At 44.1% G+C, this 22,643-nt stretch overlaps 1 protein-coding gene and 1 pseudogene across 1 annotated transcript in view; both read right to left on the bottom strand.

Moving 5' to 3' along the window:
* CDH13 (cadherin 13) overlaps positions 1-22,643 on the bottom strand; it is a 1,015,931-nt gene that overhangs the window by 868,281 nt on the left and 125,007 nt on the right. The gene's annotated exons all lie outside the window — the stretch shown is intronic.
* Positions 17,009-18,294, bottom strand: LOC104996524 (annotated as a pseudogene).

The raw sequence follows: 22,643 nt of genomic DNA, 5'->3' as shown, positions 1-22,643 counted from the left end.
CCATGAAATTAAAAGACACTTGCTCCTTGGAAAAAAAGCTATGACCAACCTAGACAGCATATTAAAAAGCAGAGACATTACTTTGCCAACAAAGGCCTGTCTGATCAAAGCTACAGTTTTTCCAGTAGTCATGTATGGATGTGAGAGTTGGACTATGAAAAAAGCTTAGCACTGAAGAATTGATGTTTTTGAACTGTGGTGTTGGAGAAGACACTTGAGAGTCCCTTGGACTGCAAGGGACCAGTCAATCCTAAAGGAAATCAGTCTTGAATATTGATTGGAAGGACTGATGTTGAAGCTGAAATGCCAATACTTTGGCCACTTGATGCTAAGAATTGACTCATTGGAAAAGACCCTGATGCTGGGCAAGATTGAAGGCAGGAGGAGAAGGGGACAACAGAGGATGAGATGATTGGATGGCATCACCGATTTGATGGACATGAGTTTGAGCAAGCTCCCCGAAGCCTGGTGTGCTGCAGTCCATGGGGTCGGAAAGAGTTGGACATGACTGAATGACTGAACTGAACTGAAAACATTTTTGGTTGGTTCACAGGATAAAGCTCACAGCACAGATATATATATATGATTAAAGTCTTTGCACACAGTCAGTGTATTTTTTTCTAGCATCATCAGATATCAGCCCCACCCCATCATACCTTCCCAATGGCAATTTCCTTCAAATAATGTAATGAGTCAAATGGGACATGTTTTCTGTTTACCCACTCCCCTCCCTGCCCCTCCTGCCAAGGTATATGCTCTGATATCCTTTTTAGTTTTGTTTTTTGCAGTGTACATATTGATACCAGTAAATTGGCCATGTCCACCTATACAAATGAGTAGGGCAACGAAGTCATTTTAAAAGTTTGGGACTCTTTTTCCAGAAGAATTCTGGGTATTTACCTTGCTCAAATATTTACCTGGCCCAGATATTTGCCTTGCCCAGATACTTACCTTGCCTAGCCTGAGACCAGCTCAGTGGAGAACTATCTTTAGTAATAAGACCATGGGTTCATTTTGCCAAGTGAGATAAACTCTTTGCAAGTGAATTGTATTTTATTTTATGGAGCTGCTGCTGCTGCTAAGTCGCTTCAGTCGTGTCTGATTCTGTGCAACCCCATAGACAGAAGCCCACCAGGCTCCCCCGTCCCTGGGATTCTCCAGGCAAGAACACTGGAGTGGGTTGCCATTTCCTTCTCCAATGCATGAAAGTGAAAAGTGAAAGGGAAGTCGCTCAGTCGTGTCCGACTCTTAGCGACCCCATGGACTGCAGCCTACCAGGCTCCTCCATCCATGGGATTTTCCAGGGAAGAGTACTGGAGTGGGATGTTTTATGGAGCACTCTCTTCTAAATAAGTGGAGCCATGACTCACTTGAAATTTTGAATCTTCAAATGGTGCCTAGCACTATGGATGTACATGTTTTGGAGGCCACGCACCAGTGAGGCATGTTTTACTGCTAAGGATTCACCATACTTGTCCACCCTTGAAAATAACAGTTTTCTGATTTGAAGGAGCACAGATACATAGCAAGCAAGCCCTCTGCCACAGATGTTTTCAGAATGAGTTTACACATTTTCAATGTGAGAGTGTCCAATTTGTCTCACAGATTATCCTGAAATATCTAGGATTTTTTTTTGAGATAAACACACACACACACACACACACACACACACTCTCTCTCTCTCTCTCTCTCTCCCTTCATTCCTCTTCATACAGTCATGAGAATATGCCTTGATTCTGAACTGTTTTAAAAGAAGGAAAGAGCCATTATCAATTAGGAATCCATGGGTGGCTCTACTGATTACCAAAATTTTAGAATAGAATGCAAGATTATAGACAGCTGAATCTTGAGCCAGACAGTATATGTTATTAAAATCAAGAGCATGATTAATTAGTCATTTACTTGGAGTGATTTATCTTGTACCTCTCCCCACTGGTGTTGGAACTGCCTGCTGAGGACATCAGGTGTATCACTCTACCATGAATACTAATCAAAGTCCACAGAAGTGCAGAGTGAGGAGGAATTTGAGCTCCACCAAATATCCATTTTAAAGAGCTGACTTTTATTAAATAGATCTGAAGTCAAGAAACCGGTAAAACTAGAGAGAGAAAGGATAGACTGGTTATGGCTAAACTGTCTCACTATCAAATGACCCAAGTGCCAACCTGAGCCTGCCTACCTAGGACCTCAGGGCTGCCTCCTGACTTGTTATAGACATGAGTCCCATCTCTTCTCCTTCCTACATACTTCTCCAACCCATTCCACTTCTCTCTGTCTCCCCTGCCAGCCCCCTAAACCAAGTACCCCATCACTCTCCTGAAAGACTGCAATAGCCTCCTTACTCTGGCTCCATTAAACAGAACAAATTTTTTAAAACCATAGTTCATCATACCAAAGGTTTTCTTAAACCAACAAGTGGCTCCCCGTTGCTCTTAAAAAGAAGCCCTTATTCTCTGACTCAGCCCATGAAGGCCTCTACAGTCTCATCCCCACCCATATTTCCTGCTTCATTCAAACTTATCTATGGCTTATTCAATGTTCATAAGCCCCCACTGCCCTCTTGGAGGGGTCTAAAATGTTCTAACTTCTTTTCTGCCTCAGAGCTCTTCACTTGCTGTTCCTCTTCTGAAAATGCTCTTCCTCATGCTGTAGCCTGGCTGGCTGTCTGTCTTCCGGTCTGCAGCACAAAGGTGACTTCTCAGAAATCTTCCTCTTTCCCCTTCACCTAGAGATAGTTACCAGCTGTCATGCTGCCCTGCAGCTTTCCCGTGTAGCCCTTATCAAAATTGTCATTAATGACTTTTACAGTTAGTCATCAGCACTTTTTTCTTCCTTCTCTATATCCTCAGCTCCTATCACAACGCAGTGTTCACAGCAAGCCTCCAGTAAGTGAGCGGATCAAACAACAATGATGAAAGCTGTGTGTGGAGGAGACCGTAAGCTGTCCACCCTAATCAGTGCTCCTTTCTTTCAGCAGGACTACATTTCCCAACCTCCCTTGCAGGTAGGTGGTCATGTGACCATGAGGGGCGGCTGTGTGCCACTTTGAGCTGCAGGTCATAAAAACCTCCCTGTGAGCAGCTGTGACAGTCCCTCACTCTGGTAGACTGGGATGTTGATACATGGAAAATGGCTGAGCCGCCTATTGGCCTGGGTTCCTGAATGACCTCATGGAAGAGACTCTCAGACCTCAACAGCTGGCCCAGAACTGCTGCGTGAGTAGGAAATGAAGTCTGTACTGTTAAACCACTGAACTTTCAAGGTCAAGCTGATCCTGCACCATCCTTGCCCACCCTAATACATTAGGATCCGAATACATAGGATTCTAGGTCTTGGAAATGAGTGAAAAATGGTTACCTTCCTCACATACACACTCACAGCTCCATGGGAACGTATATGTGGAGCCCAAGGAGATAGAAGGAAAAAGCAAATTGAGTTTCTGACAAAGTATAATATTATGAAAAAAAATCTGTATTTAACAAAAATTTTCTAAATCCATTTAACTCTTTCCCTCCATGGACTTAATCCTTAATAACTAAGAATACTCTGATTACTAGTGTTTCTTATAAGAGAGCTGCCATTGCCTTTTAGGTTTCTCTCTATCCTTACTTGTTGCTCTAGTAATTTGCATATAAAACCCTAGTATGGATGACCCCTTACAATCAGAAGGCGAGGACATCTCAAAGAAGTAGAAAATTGAACAGTTTTCTCACTGAAATTAGAATATCACGTAGCAACCAATTCTATTTAGCTCAGTGCAGAATTTATTTTTGCCCCTACGACAGGTCAGGGATAGAAGGAATCACTAGCCAGATTTTTCAAATGAATCAAAGTTCTCTAATGTCCTTGGGGTTTCTGTCAAGTAGTCTCACGGCTGGACCCCCACCTCCTAGAGGTTGCCTCTCTGTGCCCTCAGAGCCCAATCTCTGTCTCAAGCTTTGTCAGATTCTGCCGAGCAAGTTAATCTAGCTGAGTTAATGAAAATGCAGCCACTTCCCCACCAGCACAAAGAGCCTAGTCAGTCAGTTGGTTGGAGTTTCCTGGCCGGGAAGCCCACACCTCCCTGCCCAGCCTTCCTTTGGCTATGGAAACCTCTGTACATATGAGGAGCACCTGCTCATCTAGTGGTGGGGTCTTCGGCCCTGAAAGGGAGGAAGTGAGCTCTTTTCTGCTCTGGGTATGGATCTCTCATGCTCCTGGAAGCCTATTTCTTCCCCAGGAAATGCCCCTTGGTGCCAACCCTGCAATAACGAAATGGAACATTTTCTCACATTGAGCCACACCTGTTGTCAACAAGCTTTTGCTTCCAATCTATTTAAGCTTCATGGTGGGGAGGAGACTGTGTGAGTCTCGGGCATTTTTGGCAATGCTGGGCCCACAGCACCTGGAAAAGCTCCACACAGCCTATGTTCTTGTTTGGGAAGTGGAGTTGCCCCTGGTAACAGCTGCTGTGTTTCAATAGAGACCAGAGGCCTCTGGGAAAGTCATAAAGGCCTCGCCCAGGCCTCTTTGCAGAGCTGAGTGCCAGGCAGTTGGAGCTGAAAGGCAGTTTGTGCCTGTGAGGATTCCCGCAGGCTCACCAACAGCAAGAGCAAAGCAGAGAGAAGGCCGGCTGCTGCCTGTGCATTGTGATGGAGCTGATGTTGTTGTTATTGGCTTGGTTTTGGTCAAAGATGTCATCAGGCAAAGTTATATTCAGTGTCTATGTTGATTGAATATGAGTTTGCAATTTGGTCTGTAACCTAAGATGTATTTATCCACATATATATGTAGTTCATTTGTGTATCTCTTCATCCCTCCATTAGTTTATTCTTTTCTGTTTCCCTTCATTCAGAACCAGATGCCCATCCTGAATCCTACTTCCTTTGTTTGGCTTTCTGAGGCCTTGCTTCCGTTTCCTTCACCTGCCTGGTGCATTAATACCCCAATACCCCAATACTTTCTGCTTCCTGGCAGGGTCCCCACCTGCATATGAGGGGTTCTACTGAACAGCAAACCGATATGCAGAGAGAACTTAGGGCCTGGACATTCATCCACTGCTTAATTTCCTGTTGTCATTTTTCCCACCCAGTAGTAACTCCCATATTTACCATGTGCAACATTATGCTTTGCAAATGCACATCATTTTTGGATCATTCAAAGCAAGCCAGTCCTTCTTGGAGAATTCCCACAGCCACATGGCACAGTTCCCTATAGTAGAGCTCAGCATTCTACTATGTAATTTTTGCTTATGACTCTTGTATGATATGATAAGCCCCTTAAGAACAGAACTGTGACTTCAGTGTCTCTTTTACCAAAGCCTAGAGGTTTGATAAATGTTTGCTAAATTATTTTTTAAGGATGGGTGGCTGGCTGTATGGATGGATAAGAGTATCTTTATGGATGGGAGGGTAGTTGAGCGTTGAAAGCATGAATGAAAGCATGAATGGATAAATGGATTTATAGGTAAACAGGTGGGTAAATGAGTTGGTGCATGGATGGATGGATGGATAAATGGATGGATTAATCGATGGGTGGATGGATAGGTAGGTGAATACAGGATGACCAGATGCTTGATGAGTGAGAGTGAGTGGGTAGCTAGATGAATAAATGAAGAATGACCTCAACCATCAGGGCGCCAATATGTATATTAACCTTGCTTACTTCCACTAAGATAATCTCCAACCATTAATCCCTTAAATAAACTCACAAGCCCCAGACTGCCAGCAAGTGAAACAACAGGCAGGCCCCTTGGGGACTGTGTTCCCCAGAGTTGAAGGAATACGGGGAATACTCCAATTTTCCACCTATTGGCCAACTGGCGAAAAGCTCCCCTGTGGTCGCCCAACAGCACTGCCCGGCCACAGTCAAAACTGACCCAGCACCTTTTAAAAAATAATTGCCTACATGTTAAAACTGGCCCTTTTATCATTCAGAAATGATACCTAAAAAGAACCTAGAGGTGGGCTGCAGAAGATACCTTTAAAACAAAAACGGCACTGAGGGAAGAAAGGGAGTCAAGCCCAGAACCGCCGCCTGCCCAGTCTATCCTCACAAAGCGGCCCCTTCAGACAAGCAGGCCAGAGTTCTGACTCCGACTCCCCCAAACGTGACCTTGTTTCAAAGCCACAGGGCTCTCCTCGCTCCAGTCCATGGTGAGTCAGAAAATAAGAGAATGTACAGTGTTCAGCTCCTGCCAAAGGTTAAGATGAAACATAACCCTTGTTTTCGTGTGTTCGGTTATTGCGTTTTTTATTACTACTACTGTGTTATGGATGTCCTTCCTTCCTCTAAGAAAACAATAGAACAATGAGCCAGTTTGAAAGAGAAAAGCTGTCAGCTTGGATAAAATTAGTCTGCTTTATTTTTTTACGAAAAAATAGGAAGGTAATCATGCCAATTGTAATTTTGGTAAGTTATTTCTAGAGTGAGTTTATTAAACCATGAATTTTCCCTTGAGCTAAACTAATGACCACTATTAGGTATGCTACTCTATTTTAAATGATCAAAATATTCAATGGAATAAGATGAAAATTATAGATAGTGATAATTACAAAATGTCAGCATCACCTGGCATCAATTTACTAATATGTCAGCTCGGGTGTGGAAGAGAAGAGTCAGTTCAAAATGAGCAGAAGGCACGTTGCACAGGCTGCTGTCATTTATCCTTTAGGGACTGTCATGGCTGAATATTTATATCCCTTGCTCCCCTGCAGTTGCTTCTAGCCTGCTGGCTACACCCTTTATCAGACAGCACAGGAAGGACTGGCAATGAGAGAGGGCTCCTCCACCTCCTTGAATCCCCAGGTCCTTCCTTGAATTTTTGCAGGGGACGTGAAGACAGCACTTTCTAATAAACCAATTCTGTTGTAAGCACTTGGGTCTGTAAATATGCCCATGGTTTTCCTCTTAAATGTATAGTACTAGCCTTTCCCTCGGAGAAGGCAATGGCACCCCACTCCAGTACTCTTGCCTGGAAAATCCCATGGATGGAGGAGCCTGGTGGGCTGCAGTCCATGGGGTAACTAAGAATCGGACACGACTGAGCGACTTCCCTTTCACTTTTCACTTTCATGCATTGGAGAAGGAAATGGCAACCCACTCCAGTGTTCTTGCCTGGAGAATCCCAGGGACAGGGGAGCCTGGTGGGCTGCCATCTATGGGGTCACATATAGTCAGACACGACTGAAGCGACTTAGCAGCAGCAGCAGTAGCCTTCCTCTCCCCCCAGTTGCTACAAATGAAAAGGGAACAAGAGACTGTGTCATTAGATGTGTTGCAAAACTCATTGCTTGATTTAAACCAAGTTTTCAGTTTGTTTATATCAATCACCTATACACCTGAAATCCTGGGCAAAAGAAATCTGCTCTTGGCACAAGGGCAGAGACTGTGTCCCCGGAAGTGCACCTGTCTGGGAAAGGTGCCACTGACATAATACACATGTACAGATGTGCCTGGCTCTTTGGGGGACAGATCGATTTGCTGTCAAAGATATGTGTGTGCGACAAGACATGACCCTCCTCCTTTCCCTTGTCTGCACTTAACCTCCCCCCAGTATCCTCCTGCCACCATCTACTACACAAAAATGTGAGAGTAAGCACACATTCACACAGACACCCTGGGTCACTGCATTCCCCAGTCTAAACAACTCCAGCTATCTGGTTCCAGTGGGAGAGGGTAGTACCCGGGGAAGTTCCCAAAGTAGAGCTGATTGGTTAAGGGGAAATTCCTAGGTGAGTTTAAATCCTCATTTCCCATTTTTTCTGGCTTTCCTTTCTGCCTCCTACAGCCCTGCTGTTTGGAACCACTGACCATCCTTCTACATCCACTCCCAAACCCTCTCTTCTGCACAACCTACTTTAAATTACTTTTGCCTCAGGTAAGCAATCATTTCTCCAGAACCCCAGAGAATAAGCCCTGCTGTGCAAGCAGCCTGATTTCACAGGGACCCCTCAGCTCTGCACAGGAATTCCTGGAGCAGCCTCTGCTTTGTTCTGGATGGATGGTTCTGGGAAGCAGCAAAGTGCAATGGTAGAGACATAGGTTCTTAAGATGGACTGCTTCCTACCAGCTGTGTGACACTGGGCAAGTGCTCAATTTCTCTGTCCCTCAGTTTCCTCATCTGTAAAATGGGGCAACTTACACTTTCCTCCTAGGAGTTAAATGTTTCAAGTGCTTATAATGAAACTTAGCACATGGCGTAGACTTGTGCTTTTTTAAGTTACTTTTAAAAAGTAACTTCTAATAGGCTGATTCCTCAAGCTTTATCCTCCTCCCTCCCCAATCTTTACACTTCAAGGCTTTCTTTCATTTCTGCTACAAAGCCCAGCACCTTTCCTCACTCTCTGGGATCTCAATATTTCCATCTGAGATTTATGAACATACCCAGCAATCCTCAGGGTGGATTCCTGATCATTCTCTTTTCGCATACATACACTTTTATTTAAAACTATCCCAGGATTGACAATCTAGGATGTCAGTCCCCGAGACAGTCAATCTAACATTTTAAATCCCCTATTGAAAGACAGGAAGGGGGTGGTAGTCTTTGCCATGTCTTAAATTTGGAAATGATTAAATACCAGTTCCTATCGCCTATGTGCCCAAAGCATAAAGCTGTTATACTAGGGCTCTGGTTAGGGCTGAGATCAAAACTCTTAGTTCTAGGAAGAAAATGGAATAATAAATAAGGAAGGGGATGCCTCCCAGCCAGCCATAGGTAATAAATACTTCCTGGTGATCACATCTTAAAGAAAGGAGGCAGATTTTTGTTTTGTTTTGGTGGGATTCCAAAGGCCATTCCCAAAGAGGAGCTGCAATGGGGTCTGAGGCAAAATCTGCATCATGAGAAAGCAGAAAGTCTTCCACTCCAGGGAGACTACTTCAAAGGCCAGCACGTACTTTGTAGAAAGGACATGGCAGCTACATGGCAATGCTGCATCACTCAGAACTTAGCAGCTCTCCTGGCTTTAGCATCATGGATCAAAGCAGCTGGATAGAAAGTTATCAAAAGAGACTTAATATGTCTAGACCAGTAAAGCTTGATGGCTATCCTGGGCTTTGCAGAATGGGATGCTTTATGCTATGAAGAGTATGTAGGCGGGTACAAGGGGGCGCCTGACTTCTCAAGACAAGCAAGTCTATCTGGAAAGACAATTTTACTCAGCATAAGTAATTTGAAGCATTATTTTGCATTCAGGTAATCACAGATGGTGTGGTAGGCTGTACCTAACTTTCAGAGATCCCTGCCATCCTGCATGCATGCTCTTGGGTAACCCCTCCTGTTAAGTATGGAATGGACTTAGTGACTTGCTTCTTATTAATAGAATACAGCAATGGGGGTGGGATGCCTCCTCTGTGATTACGTTGCTAAAGCCTATGATTTCTGTCTTGTTGACCTTTTGGATCTTTGTTTCTTCTCTCTTGTTCACTCTGGAAAAGCATGCTGCCATGTTGCAAACTGATCTACAGAGAAGTCCATATGGCAAGGAACCGAAGGCTTCCCCCAGCCAAGAGCCAACAAGGAGGTAAGGTCCTAGCAGCCTCAAGGACAGGATCCTGCCACCAGCCTCATAAGTAAGCTTGGAAGTGAACCCATGCCCAGTAGAACCTGGAGATGACTGCAGCCTGTATGTAGCCAGAGCACCAACCTAAGCACCAACCAGCTATGCGATGTTGGGCAACTTCTCTGTACCTCAGTTTCCTCATCTGATTTCTGGCATACAGAAGCTTTGAGATAATAAATTTTGCAATTTTAAGCTACTCAGTCTTAGAGTAATTTGTTACATAGCATTAGACAAGCAACATAGAGATGTTATGGACCAGAGTACAAAACTGTCAGGAAAGACAAGGCCTGTTGCATCTACTTAATGTTTCAGCTCATGCCCACACAGGGCTCCTCAAATTGCCCAGCTCTAGGGGATACCATTCACAAAGAACATGCTGTGGAGTTACGGAACATAAAGGCCTTGGAACCATCTTGATACTACATCTCCGCAATGTTACATCTTTTTGATTGTCCGTTCTACAACATTTGGACTGACATCAGGTCTCGCTAGGCTGATCTTCAACTTCCTCATCTGTATAGTAGGTATAAGAACCTTGGTTTCATCAGTTTTCTGAGAAAGGTAAAGTGGATGTCTGTGAAAAGCACAGTATCTGGCACATAGCAGAAACTGACTTTGAGCTTGGTAACTGAGTCTCAGGGTTTAACCAAAATTTCCAGGGCTTTAGTTGTGTGCAAAGTGCTAGGACACTTAGTTCTCTATCTGCACTAAAGCAGGAAGTGGAACCCCCTACCTCTTCCCTGGTAGAGAAAGGGCAGAATGAAGTTTCCTCACCAGTTCTTTCCCAAGACAGTTCCCCCATGTCTTATTATACCTTTAATTACCAGTGTTTACTCTGGTAAGAAAGCCAACTTCATAGTCATCCCATCAAGGTACAATGGAACTAGAACACAGAGTATGGATTTAACCTCCTCATTCAGTTGAAGCCAGTGCTTCCAAAACCGAATAGACTCTTACGTGAGAAGCCCCCTGCCTGCAGGCTGCTTGTGTATTAGTAAATCTGCCACTTTGTCCATCCGGTCCTTTTGCGTGTCCCACTTTCCTGAGACCCCCCCATAAGCATGACCGCTTATTAAAAATAATCAAGGGCTCCTGCTCAGTGAGCACCAACTCTGTGCTAGGTTCTTTTGTATACAGGTTTTGAGACTCTTGCAAAGGCACATGGCATAAATACTACCCTTTCCTATTCCTCTTTTCATACCTCCATCCATTCACAGAAAACAGCCAACAGTATATGTCTCAAAAGGAATCTAGTCCAGGAACAAGCTAAAGGATATTTTCTTCAGCATGCATTCAAGCAAAGAAGGAATGCACTGATGCTGAGGGGATCAGCAGTGTATCTGGCCCTGTGCTGGGAGCTTTCTTAGTGGGGTCTCCGGGAGGCTGTGAAGTGTACGAGTTAAGGTCATTGGCTGAGAAGCCAAACCACCTGGTTTTCAATCCTAGCTCCAATGTTCACCAATGTACTAGAGACCGTCAAGCATCTTACTTAACCTCTCTGTGGCTCAGTTTCTTCAGCTGATGCACCAGATTTTAAACACTTGGCTCATCTTACTGAAGAATCAATACATGTTCATGATCTTACCCTTGACACAGCCTGTGAGAAGGGTATGAGTCCACTCCATTTTGTAGATGAGGAAAGTGAAGGTAAGAGAAGGCAAAATACTTCCCAGGCTCATACAGACGGTAAGTGACAGAGCTGAAACTCAAGTTCACTCATGATTGAATCCAAAGCGGTGGCTATGGAAACCCCTGATTTATGAAGCACTGTTTATTCTCCTGCAGAGAATGATACTAGTGACCACAAAATGGCTGTTTCCTGTGTGCCAGGTACTGTCCTAAAAGCTTTACATTCTCATATCTCATTCACTCCGTATCACAACTATACGTAGTAGTAGTAGGTACAATTTCCATTCCCATTTCACGAATAAGGAAACTGAGGCTTAGAACGGCTAAGCATTGCGCTCAAAATCACATGTGGGTGGTGAAGACTTCCATCGCCCACTGCACCCTGCCCTGTTCTCCTTCCAGGCATGTAGGAGGGTTACGATTCCTAAGACCACTAGGCAGAGACCTCGAGGTGCTCTTGCATGTGGGCTGTAGGCAGAAGTGGCCCCTTTCCTTTCCAGGTCACAGCATCTCCGAGGAGACTTTCCCAATGCTCTCTGAGCGGTAGCAATTGTAGGAGCACAGTTAGTCCTGGAGGGGCAATTAGAGACGGCAGCCTCGCTCACGCAGCCCCCTCACGGGGGAGTGCTCCCTGACTTGGTTTCTCAAGAGAGAGAACTAAACCTGTGTTGTGAACAAATTCTGAGACCTGTGCTGGTCTGTGGTTACAGCACAGCCTCACCAATCCTGGGCAACACACCTGGCACATGGAGCTTCCAGGGTTCAGACCCCAGAAGACAAGAACAATAATGACTTTAACACGTGCAGTGGTGAGAATTAAGTTGTAGTAGACAAAATAGATAAGGAAAAGCATAGCAAAAAAACAAGCATATGCTAAGTGCTGAATAAATGCTTCTTGAATAAAAGAATTCTTTCTTGAAGGGCAAGATTAAAACTTGAAGAATACATGGTTGTAGCTGACAATACACAGCACTTACTCTGGGCCAGACGTATTTTTAAGGGCTCTGTGCATATGCACCCACTTCTCTCTCCCAATAACCTGTGAGAAAAGTACTGTTAAGTAGCTGCAATTTACAGATGGACAAACCAACACATACAGAAAGTAAGGAACAGATCTAAAGTTGTACACAGTAAATGGAAGATCTGAGTCTCAAACCCAGGCCCCAGACCTAATTCTTGACTTAGTGGTAGACAGACTTTTTTTTTTAAAGGAAGCTCCATTGAATAATTAGATGTAAAGGAAAATAATATTCTTGGATGAATTAAGAAAATGACATTGAAACATGTATAATATCATATATGAAACGAGTGGCCAGTCCAGGTTTGATGCATGATACTGGATGCTTGGGGCTGGTGCACTGGGATGACCCAGAGGGATGGTATAGGGAGGGAGGAGGGAGGAGGGTTCAGGATGGGAAACACGTGTATACCTGTGGCAGATTCATGTTGATATATGGCAAAACCAATACAATATTGTAAAGTTAAAAAATAAAATAAAATTAAATTAAATTTAAAAAAATGAAAAAAATGTAACCGGCAAAATAAGAAAGGTTTTATGTTCAATTTGCTTCAGTGAAGTTGCTTTATGTTTGTAAGTGAGAAGAAAGTGCATAAGTACTGGAGAACAATGACACTTGAACGGCAGCTTTAGACTGTTACGGAATAAGGCCCAAGATAAAAAACCCCGAACAGAAAACTGGAATGAGCTAATATTCAGAGGAAATTTTCAGATGCCTCCACTGTGTCCCAGAGACAAGTACCTCCACTTCTTCCCCCTACAAAACCACTCGTGTCAAAGAGTGTCAAAGGATCCCTGGGGCACCAAAGCACGAGGCGCAGAGCTCGGCAGTGATGAAGCTAGAGCGGCAACTTCCAAGACCCTGCTGCGCTTCCTTGCTGCTGACCACTGCATCAATCCAGGGATGGGCAAACCAGAGGAAGGAGACGAGGGACTTTCACAGAGTGGCAGAGAAAACCACAGAGAATAAGAGGGACATTTATCTTTGCTGCCACAAGAGAATTCAGACAAGCCTGATTGAAAATGTGTCCACTGGCTCAGCCCATATCCCAGGTTTTTCAGCCTTTCTCAGCCTCTGCATCCTGTGTGATGGGTCCCAGCCTTGAGCTGATTCAGAGAGAGGAAGACAGTGTATCTGGAACTCCATCACTTGAGGGGAGATGGGTACCATCCTTTCCACACCAAGACCCAACCACTACTTCTGGCTTTGGTGTTCCTTCTACATTTCCTTTTCTGACAATCAGACTGTGTAAGATTAGGGTATTAATACTGGGGCATCCTGATGAACCTTTTACCACCTTATACCCCCATCTCACTGGCTCATGGGTTGACTTCCCAGGAAAGTATTCTGGCCTTAAAAAAGATTTGCCTTTGAAATCTGACTTAATGTGTTCAAAGCTCAATTCTTTCCCTATGATGCTGGACAAGTTACCTCTCTAAATCTCAGTTTCATCATCTATAAAAACGAGATGGTGAAGACGATGGTAAATTCTCCCTCTTAGGGCTCCCATGAAGAGTCACCAGCGTGAAGCATTTAACTCAGTGTCCGGCACCATAAAATGCTCACTCGTTCCGTTAGCTGTTATCTAGCTTCTTCCTAGGTTTGTCTGTGATTCCTCCTACCCCAGCCCTGTCCAGTTTCAGAGATGTGACTCTGCCCTGAAATCCAGCTGGTCACCCTCCTTCTCACCAGTTCCCTTCCTCTCAGGGCCCCCTGCCTTGCCGTGTGTGTGTGCGTGTGTGTGTGTGTGTGTGTGTGTGACTGGAGGAGGGGTGTGTGTGTGTGTGTGTGTGTGTGTGTGACTGCAGGAGGGTTGGGGAGGAGCTGGCTTACAATAAATTTAGCACTTGCTATAGATTAGCAAGGCAGCAGATACTATCAGTGCTCCATCCACATCCCCTCAGACCTCTTTGCCACTTTACTGCACACCAGTCCCAGCGTGCATTCATTCCTAATAGCCAGCACCTGCGGTGGTATGCCGGTAAATATTTAACAACCACCTCTGGGGATGGGAGAACCCTAATTTGTAATGTAAGCCAATTTCCATGGTGTAACTACTCCCACCGTGGCTGATTTCAAGCTATCAATGTGAGGTTAACTAGCTTGCAAAATTCCTAACAATTTAACATCCAACACTCATGAACAGTTAGTTTCAAGCCAGTGCCTGCACACCATGGGCCTCTGTGTTTCTCTTTTACAAAGGCTGCATCCTGGCTGCCAGGATATGTTTTGCCTGTAATCAGGGAGGACAGGAAGTGTCTGGGCATTTACGTTCCTGCTTGTCTCTCATCCTAGAAGCCCCCAGAACTGGTTGGACTGGTTGGTTCACAGGTATAAACACTCGAGACCCCTCCCCCGTAATGGGCCAACATGGAAGTGCCACCCACAACTCTCCAGTTTCCCTGGGGGATTAGGCCAAATTTACCTCTCTAGGACAGCCTGACACCACACCCTTGCTCACCCTCCCCTTTCCCAGTTTTACTTCCCCACCTCCCTATCCGTGTTGCGTAGGAATCTTTCTAACAGGTCACTTTCACATAACATCTCATCCCGCAGTCAGCTTCAGAGGAACCAAACTGACAGTTTCAAGGACGTGCCTTCTAAAGCTCTGAGTTCAGGTCCTGATTCTGTTACAAACTGTATGACTAGGAAAGTTATTTAAGCTCTATGAGTTTATATTTCTTCATCTATAAAAGGGGCCTAATAAGTCCCTGCCTTATTAAATAATGGTGCTGGAGAAGACTCTTGAGAGTCCCTGGGACTACAAGGAGATAAAACCAGTCAAGTCTAAAGGAAATCAACCCCAAATATTCATCGGAAGGACTGATGCCAAAGATGAAGTTCTAACAATATGGCCACTTGATGTGAAGAGCCAATCCGTTGGAAAAGACCCTGATGCTGGGAAAGACTAAAGGCAAAAGGAGAAGGGGGAAGCAGAGGATGAGATGGTTGGATAGCATCACCAGCTCAATGGACATGAATCTGAGCAAACTCTGGGAAACAGTGGAGGAGAGAGGAGCCTGGCGCACTGCAGTCCAGGAGTCACAAAGAGTCGGACATGACTTAGTAACTGAACAGCAACAGCAAAGTCCCTACGACTAGGGTTATGGGGAGAGTGAAAAAAGATGAGTCATCCAGGAGGATTAGCACCGAGTCTGGCTCATGATATGTCTTCCATAAATGCTGCTGTGGTTCCTATTGTTACTAAAGACAGTGTCTGTCCTGCCTTCCAGGTCAGAGCTTCACTTGGAATAGTTGATGACTGAGTCCTCTCAGCTAGGAGGACTGTGTGAAGTCCTGCTGAGCTTTCACCACCCTTTGGAATCAGAGTTTAAGCTCTTCGGCTGTTCTTTCTTGAAATGGACCTCCATTTATCTTTCCCTCTGCAGAGGGAACGAGTCTTCTGGAAAAGCTATGGTCCCAGTTGACCAGCTCTGTGACCTTAAAGTTCAAGCATGCCTTGTTTCTGAGCTCCATCCTACCCCCAAAACCAGGGCAGTCAGGGCTCAATGGAGGGTAACAAGTAACGAGGACCGTGCAAAGGGATGGGACCAACATTTTGTTCATTATCCAGTAAAGATCCTTGTGCCACGATCTCTACCTTCTTCTCATGGGGGAAAATAACATTTATTGCCCAGAAGTGGTGAAACAAGCACTCATGAAGTGCTGGTGGTAAAACAGATTAATAACAGAGCTTCACCAAAGCCATCAGGCAACATCTACCCACAACCTTAAAAGCACACACCCCACTTGATTCAATGGCACCTATCTTAGACATCCTAAGTAAAGCTTCCTAAACTTGAAAAAGCTTTAAGCACACATATAACCAGTTTAGCCTAGTGCTTTGTATATAATTGGTACATAATGCATTTTGATTAACTAATGAAACTACCATTTAATATTCTAAAAAGTTAGAAAGCACCTTCATCTCAGTAGCTGGACACAAACGAGTAGCTAAAGGAGTTAAACACCAAGGAGTCGTTATGAGGCTTTTGTGTATGTGTGTGTGTGTGTGTGTGTGCTAGAACCATTTTAATATAATTATACATATCTGCCAAATCAGGAAGAAAGGTTTATGCATATATAACTTTTCCAGTTAACATCTGCAAGCATAAACAACGATGATCTCAGTTTATAAATTTCATCAGGGTCAGAGCAATTGACCAATGTCTCTTTACTGCTGGGCTTACCAACAGTAAATTACATGATGAATTAGTGTCCTTTCGTTTCTCTTCTCTTATTCTCCTTGTCCAGAGACATTTTGTTGTAAAGTTTCAGTGTAGCTCACCAGTGTAGCCAAAGGTAATCTTTTTAGATAAGTACTCAGTTGCTCTGAATTTACTTATAATTATAACCTATTTAATCACAGAAGAAACACTGCAGAGGTGGAGTTCAAGGTTGCATACAATAACAGGAGATCCCAGTTTTGAAGTCTAGCACAGACTAAAAACCACAGATGTACCATTTCTACGAGACACACACTGACTGTCTCTTAAACTACATATTGTCTCCTTATTAACATTAGTTTTTAAATAAAGTAATGCAACTAGGACAGTCAGTCGCACAATTCACACGGCCCTGAAAAGCTTTTCAGTGCCAACTACCAGTTGGTCATGAAATGTGAATGACCTTGAGACACTATCCATTCCTAAGATTCAGCCATGGATTAGCTAAAACATTGGAACACCTCTGCTTAAGAAGGCTATGTCCTTCCCTCCTTCCCCTCACAATTTAGTTATGCTTGTTTCTTTTTGGTGGTATTTGGTTGCACATGGCTAGACTGCTTTCGATCACCTTGTGAATCAGGAAAACCAATGACCTAGAACTATGACAGGACCTTAAGTATTAAGTAGGCTGATTTGTTTATTTTGGTAGCTGGTCAGTAGGCCCTCACTAAGGCCTTCCATTTTCCTTCTATGCCTTCAAGGACATTGATCAGAAGATGAGTCTGAGCATCATACCATCTACCTCTTTTAACCAATGCCTGGCTAAAACTGGAATGTCCAGCACAGTATATTTAAAAATCACCCACAAAAAGATGATTTTTGTGAAGATCACAGGTCTTCACAAAACCTGGAATTTCCACGAAGATGTCTGATCTTTATAATCTAAGCAGTCAGCATTGAAGTTAAGTTTCCAGGAGGCAGTTTGGTCCTTATAATCCAAGCAATCAGTGGTTGAGTTAAAACCCAAGCTTAAAGCTCCACATCCCTGGGTGAAAACAGAAGCTGGGGACTGATTGAGATGGCTGGTGACTGCATTGGTACCCATGGGACTGAGTGCGGTCCCTGGTCCAGGAAGCTGGTGATGCACAGGGCTCAAATAAGATCCACAGTCCATGCCCCCCAAAGTAGGAAACTGAGCCAGCATATCCTTGACTATGACCTGAAGCCTCAGTATAGGTCATGGGGTAGGACCTCTGCATGCAGGGAGAGGAGATGGACGGGGGATCTGACAATGGGGGGATGGCTGGGCTCCAGACAGATGGAGGAGCACTGCTGCTGGAAATGACTGGGACTGAGGTGCTAGAAGGGGGAGTGATCCGGCCACTTGTTCCACCCTCTGAAATCACTTCCCAGGCAGGAGATGTCTTCTTTTTGGCAGGTCTCACTTTGTTTTGACCTCCATTCTGCTGCTGCTGCCCCTGTTGGCGGCACTTCGCTCTTTGATTCTTAAACCATGCCTGTACCCTGGACTCAGGCAAGTTGATTTTCAGTGCCACCTCCTCCCACGTGAAGATGTGTGGGTATCGGGTCTTAGCAAACAGTGCTTGCAGCACATCCAGCTGCACTCGGGTGAACATCGTCCTCTCCTGCCAGTGTTTCCAAGGGGTGGCTGGGGAGCCCACCGAGGGGTGCAGCAAGTCCATGCCCGAAGTGGTCAGACTCAACCCACTGACTGCATAAGGCGGTTGCTTAAGATAAGACATCATGCTAAGGTTGTTTGGAGGCGCAAAGTCAGCCCAAATCCAGGGGACCCAGCGGAAGGTCTTGCTTTGCCCAGAGTGGACAGATTCAGAGTCCTTGTTGGGTAGGTTTGAAGTGGTAGAACTTGTCTGAGAATTAATTATAATAAATGTTTTCTTGATAAACTAACGAGATAATCCGAAGGGCATGCATCCCTTAATTACAGGCCGCCATGCTCAGCTCTGCTTCTCTGTCAGGGCTGATTAATTTTCCGCCTGATGGAAAGGCTGCTTTCTGCCTTTAAAAAATATATGACCATTGAAAATTATGTTCATAGGACACTCTCAACTACAACAGCCCACACTCTCTGGAGTGTGTTTCTCTCAAGGCAGCACTGGCCTTCTGAGATGGCCCACACTGTCTGTGGAGTTAAGTTTCTCTCTAAATAGATCCACTTCTTACTTATCACCTGGTCTGTCACTGAATTTTTTTCTGCGATGAGACATCAAGAACCAGAGCTTCATTAGGTCCTGTCTAGTTTCACTTGCTCACTGGGACGACTTACAGAGATCTTACACCCAGTGCCTCTGACCAGACTGCCAAGTACGAAACAGCTGGGCTGACACCTCAGGTCGGATGACCGAGTGCAGAAGCTTCGCCCGACACTCAGTTCAAGATGGCGGCAGCGAGCCACGTGCAGGGTGGGCCCGGATCTAAGACCTGGAGCCTGAGCACCACAGCTGCTCCGCTCTGTGAGAACTCCGCCCCTTCCCCACTGACTGATGACCCCGTAAAGCCCCCGGACGGCCTTCCGGCCTGTCAAGGAAGCGTGCACTTTCTCATTGTTTGATTAAAGAATAAAACTTTGCTTCTGAACTGAGGAAAAATATGTTTATAAAAAAACTGTGAAACAATGTGGAAAGAATTATGAAATGAAGCAAACAAATTTTAATTTATACCAAAGTCACAGCTTAAATTTTTTAATCTACAAAGAAAAAAAAAAACACACTGAGAATACTGAGTTCAAGAATGCTACAATAAGGAAATACTTAACCAAAATATGATATATCTAAACAGAGGAATATTATGTAGCCATTGAGAACTGACTGTAAAAATTATAAAATGATATCTATGTATGGAATGGTAATACAGCTCAAAGCATAATTATAGCTAATTTAATTATATAGGCTAAACTTATGATGATTTTTAAGCAGAATATTGAATATATGATTCATGATGAGTCTAACCATATAAAAACTAAACCAATTTAAAATGCATGCATAAAGGAAAAAGGCTCTAAATAACTACAGTAAATTGTTACTAATGATCATGTTTGGGCTGCAACCCTTGAGTGCTTTTCTTTCTCTTCCTTTTTTATGTCTCAAATATTCTCTAATTAAGGAGAATTACTTTTATCATAAACAGCATTTTGATTGACTGGTTGAGTAACAATAGCACTACATACACACAGACACACACACACAGATGAAGTAATAAGGAGTGGAAAGTAAGGGAGAACATTACTATTCAAACACCCTTCTCGGTTAATAGTTTCCAAATTTGTTTTCTAATAAGGCTAATAACAGCCATGTGTTATGGCAGGTAGCAGTCCAACCTAGCCAGAGAATCAGACGCAAATGATTCCCAAGCCACAGTTACACTTTGGCTGTCACTTCAGCTCTGGTGACATTAGCTGGAGACAGCAGCTGGGTGAGATGGTATGCAATTCATGAAGAAGAGAACTCAGAACTAACTCTACGCTTATTAAAAATCCAATTCCTTGTGCAGTTTGCAGAATGCATTCACAGGCTTGCCAAATCTCACCTTTGAAATCAAATTTCCTTTCTGCCATGTGCTGTTGCAGATTTAAGTCTATTGTTTCCAACTGAATTTTGTTTTTTAACTGCAATGCGTTCAGGTAAGTCTGTTCTTGCTGATGCATTAGAAAAACCAGCTCAATGCAGGCCCACTGATTCACCACATGGTGGGTACCTGTCTTTTTGTGAATAATTTATTATTTGCCAGCATGAAGGAAAAGCCCAGGGCCCCATGGAACAGGTCAGTTCCAAGAAAAAGGCAGCATCAGCCTAAGTAATATTCCTTCACCTGTGTCCTGGGTAGCATCATGAGACCTAAATACCAACAGCCACTAATGTCCTTCTGAATGTTACCTCCTTCCAAACAGTTTCCCCAGTTGGAGGTTCAGGCTGGCATCCGTAAAGACACAGGTATCTTTATTCCTCCTTCTTCTCTGATCCAGAGGGCGGGATGCCTTTTTAATACCCCATTTCCTAACATATGAGGATACAGTATATAAAACCTTCCATCTGGCTCTTTCTTTTTTTGATGAAGCCATTTACATTTTCTTCGTATAATTAGTATTGCACAGTAACTTGTCAATATTCTTCTGCCATGACACCAAGTTACAGCTTACATATACCTGCAGCTGGGAGGATTTATTTGTTCCTTCTTGCTTTCAAGTGCTGGCAAGGGATAATTACCAGGGAGATTATTACATGGTGTTGGATTAATTAAATATGATAAAGGCATTTGCCTGTGACATGATGGGTCTGTTTCAATCTAAATGATATAAAATGGTCAGACTCATTGAAGGCAACATGGTGACCCCGCAGAAGATTAGACCCAGCCAAAATAGAATCCTGCTAATGATGTTTCTGAATTTGATGTTCTATCTCGATTTCACTAGCTATCTTTTTAATCAGAGAGATATCATTACAATGATCGCTCCTGAACATTCGTGCCCAGCCCTCATGAGAAAGCAGGGGACCTTCAAAGTACCTTGAAATATTGGCAAAACACAAAATATTAAAGGCATAAAAGTGAGTCTGCTGACCCTGAATTGCTTCTGATCTTGTTAGACTGAATAAGAATCTGTCTTAATTGTGGACGTCTACCGGGTTAGGGAAGTAAGAAACATGGAGAGGTAAGAGACTGATGTCCAGTGGCTGTTGGACCCTTTCCCTCCTCCAGTGGAGATATTGCTGATGGTGGTGGTTTATTGGTTCAGTCGTGTCTGACTCTTTTGTGACCCCATGGACTGTAGCCCACCAATTTCCTCTATCCATGGGATTCCACAGGCAAGAATACTGGAGTGGGTTGCCACCTCCTTCTCCAGGGCATCTTCCCGACCCAAGTATCAAACCCACATAACCTACATTGGCAGGCAGATTCTTTACCATCTGAGCCACCAGGGAGGCCCAGGGGAGTTATTGCTGGCTTATAAACAGATGTAAGCACTAGGCTTGAAGTCCGAGGGACAAAACTTTGGGTACAAAGTGTTCTGTTTTAATTTTAGAGCAACAGGAACAGAGGTTGATACTAGACCATATTTTTAAGACAAAAATTGACCTTATATCATGAACATTCGTGGTGAGATGTCACCATGGTATGGTAGTAAAATGGTAATAAAATGGGAAAAGTCTCCAGTTCCCATTTTCTTGGTAGAGTTGGTGGACATAGCTGCTGCAAAGCCTAGTGGCTGAGATGGTCAATTCAGTCAAATACACATTAAAATCAGCCCCCCAAATATCAATAAAACTAATTGCTACAACCAATAGTCAGGGGAGAGGTGTCATTTGCAATCAGTGGGTATCTACTGTGGCTCCTGTGTGCAGGTCACCACAGGGAACAAAATAAACACCTTATGAAACTTTGTCCCAGTCAATAGTAAGAGACTTCCTTGCAGTTTATTTGAGAAAATGAGATGTATGTTGCATGACTGTGTAGCAAGGAGAAGCACTTCCACCAGCCATGTGGAAAATCAATCCAGTTATTTCGTACTTAGACGACTTACATATGAGAGCAGTTAGTCCTTACAGCTTCCCTCTCTCCCTTCTGAACCATCAGCCTCAACCCAACTCACATCCATCACTCAGAGCTGATCCTCTCAGCTCTTCTTCTCTCTCTCTCCTCACTCCTTTCCTCTTTGGGGTCTTGCAGGTAACACTCTTATCTTGCTTAATTTGGCTCTTCTAAGTAAAGAGTGCCCCTCCCTGGGATGCTCACCTCCTTTCTCCATCCCCTATTCCCTCCTAGTCAACAAGCAGGACCACATCACCAGCAGCAACACCCATCAGTGAGCTGGGAGTTCTGTCCAGAGCTCAGGGAGAAACTTGTGGTAGTCCTCAGAGGAGTCAGGGGGGTGCTGGGGCTGGAGATGAGCCCTGGAGAGAATGCTGGAAAGGGGTGGCAGAGGCCAGGGCCTCACAGGGAGGAAGACCGCGAGCAAAGGCCCTGAGCTCGGAAAGCGAGGGCCAGGGACCGTGAGACAAGTGTGCATGGCATAGGAATTTAAGTCTAACATGGAGCAAGATAAAATGAGAAAGATTTTTGCTGGCAGCAACTCAAAAAATGTTGTTTGTACTCTGAGAGGGAGCATTAGTGCAATGTGGGTTAACGTTAAAAACATGTTGAGTGAAGGAAGCCTGGCATTAAGAGTGCATGCTGCATGATTCCACTTATGCCAAATTCTAGAACAGAAAAAAACCTAATCCATGGTACCCAATAATCAGAGCAGTGGTTGTTTT

This window comes from Bison bison, unplaced genomic scaffold (genome assembly GCF_000754665.1).
Source record: "Bison bison bison isolate TAMUID 2011002044 unplaced genomic scaffold, Bison_UMD1.0 scf7180017864295, whole genome shotgun sequence".
NCBI classification, from domain to species: domain Eukaryota; kingdom Metazoa; phylum Chordata; class Mammalia; order Artiodactyla; family Bovidae; genus Bison; species Bison bison.
This window is presented reverse-complemented; position numbering and strand designations above follow the sequence as displayed.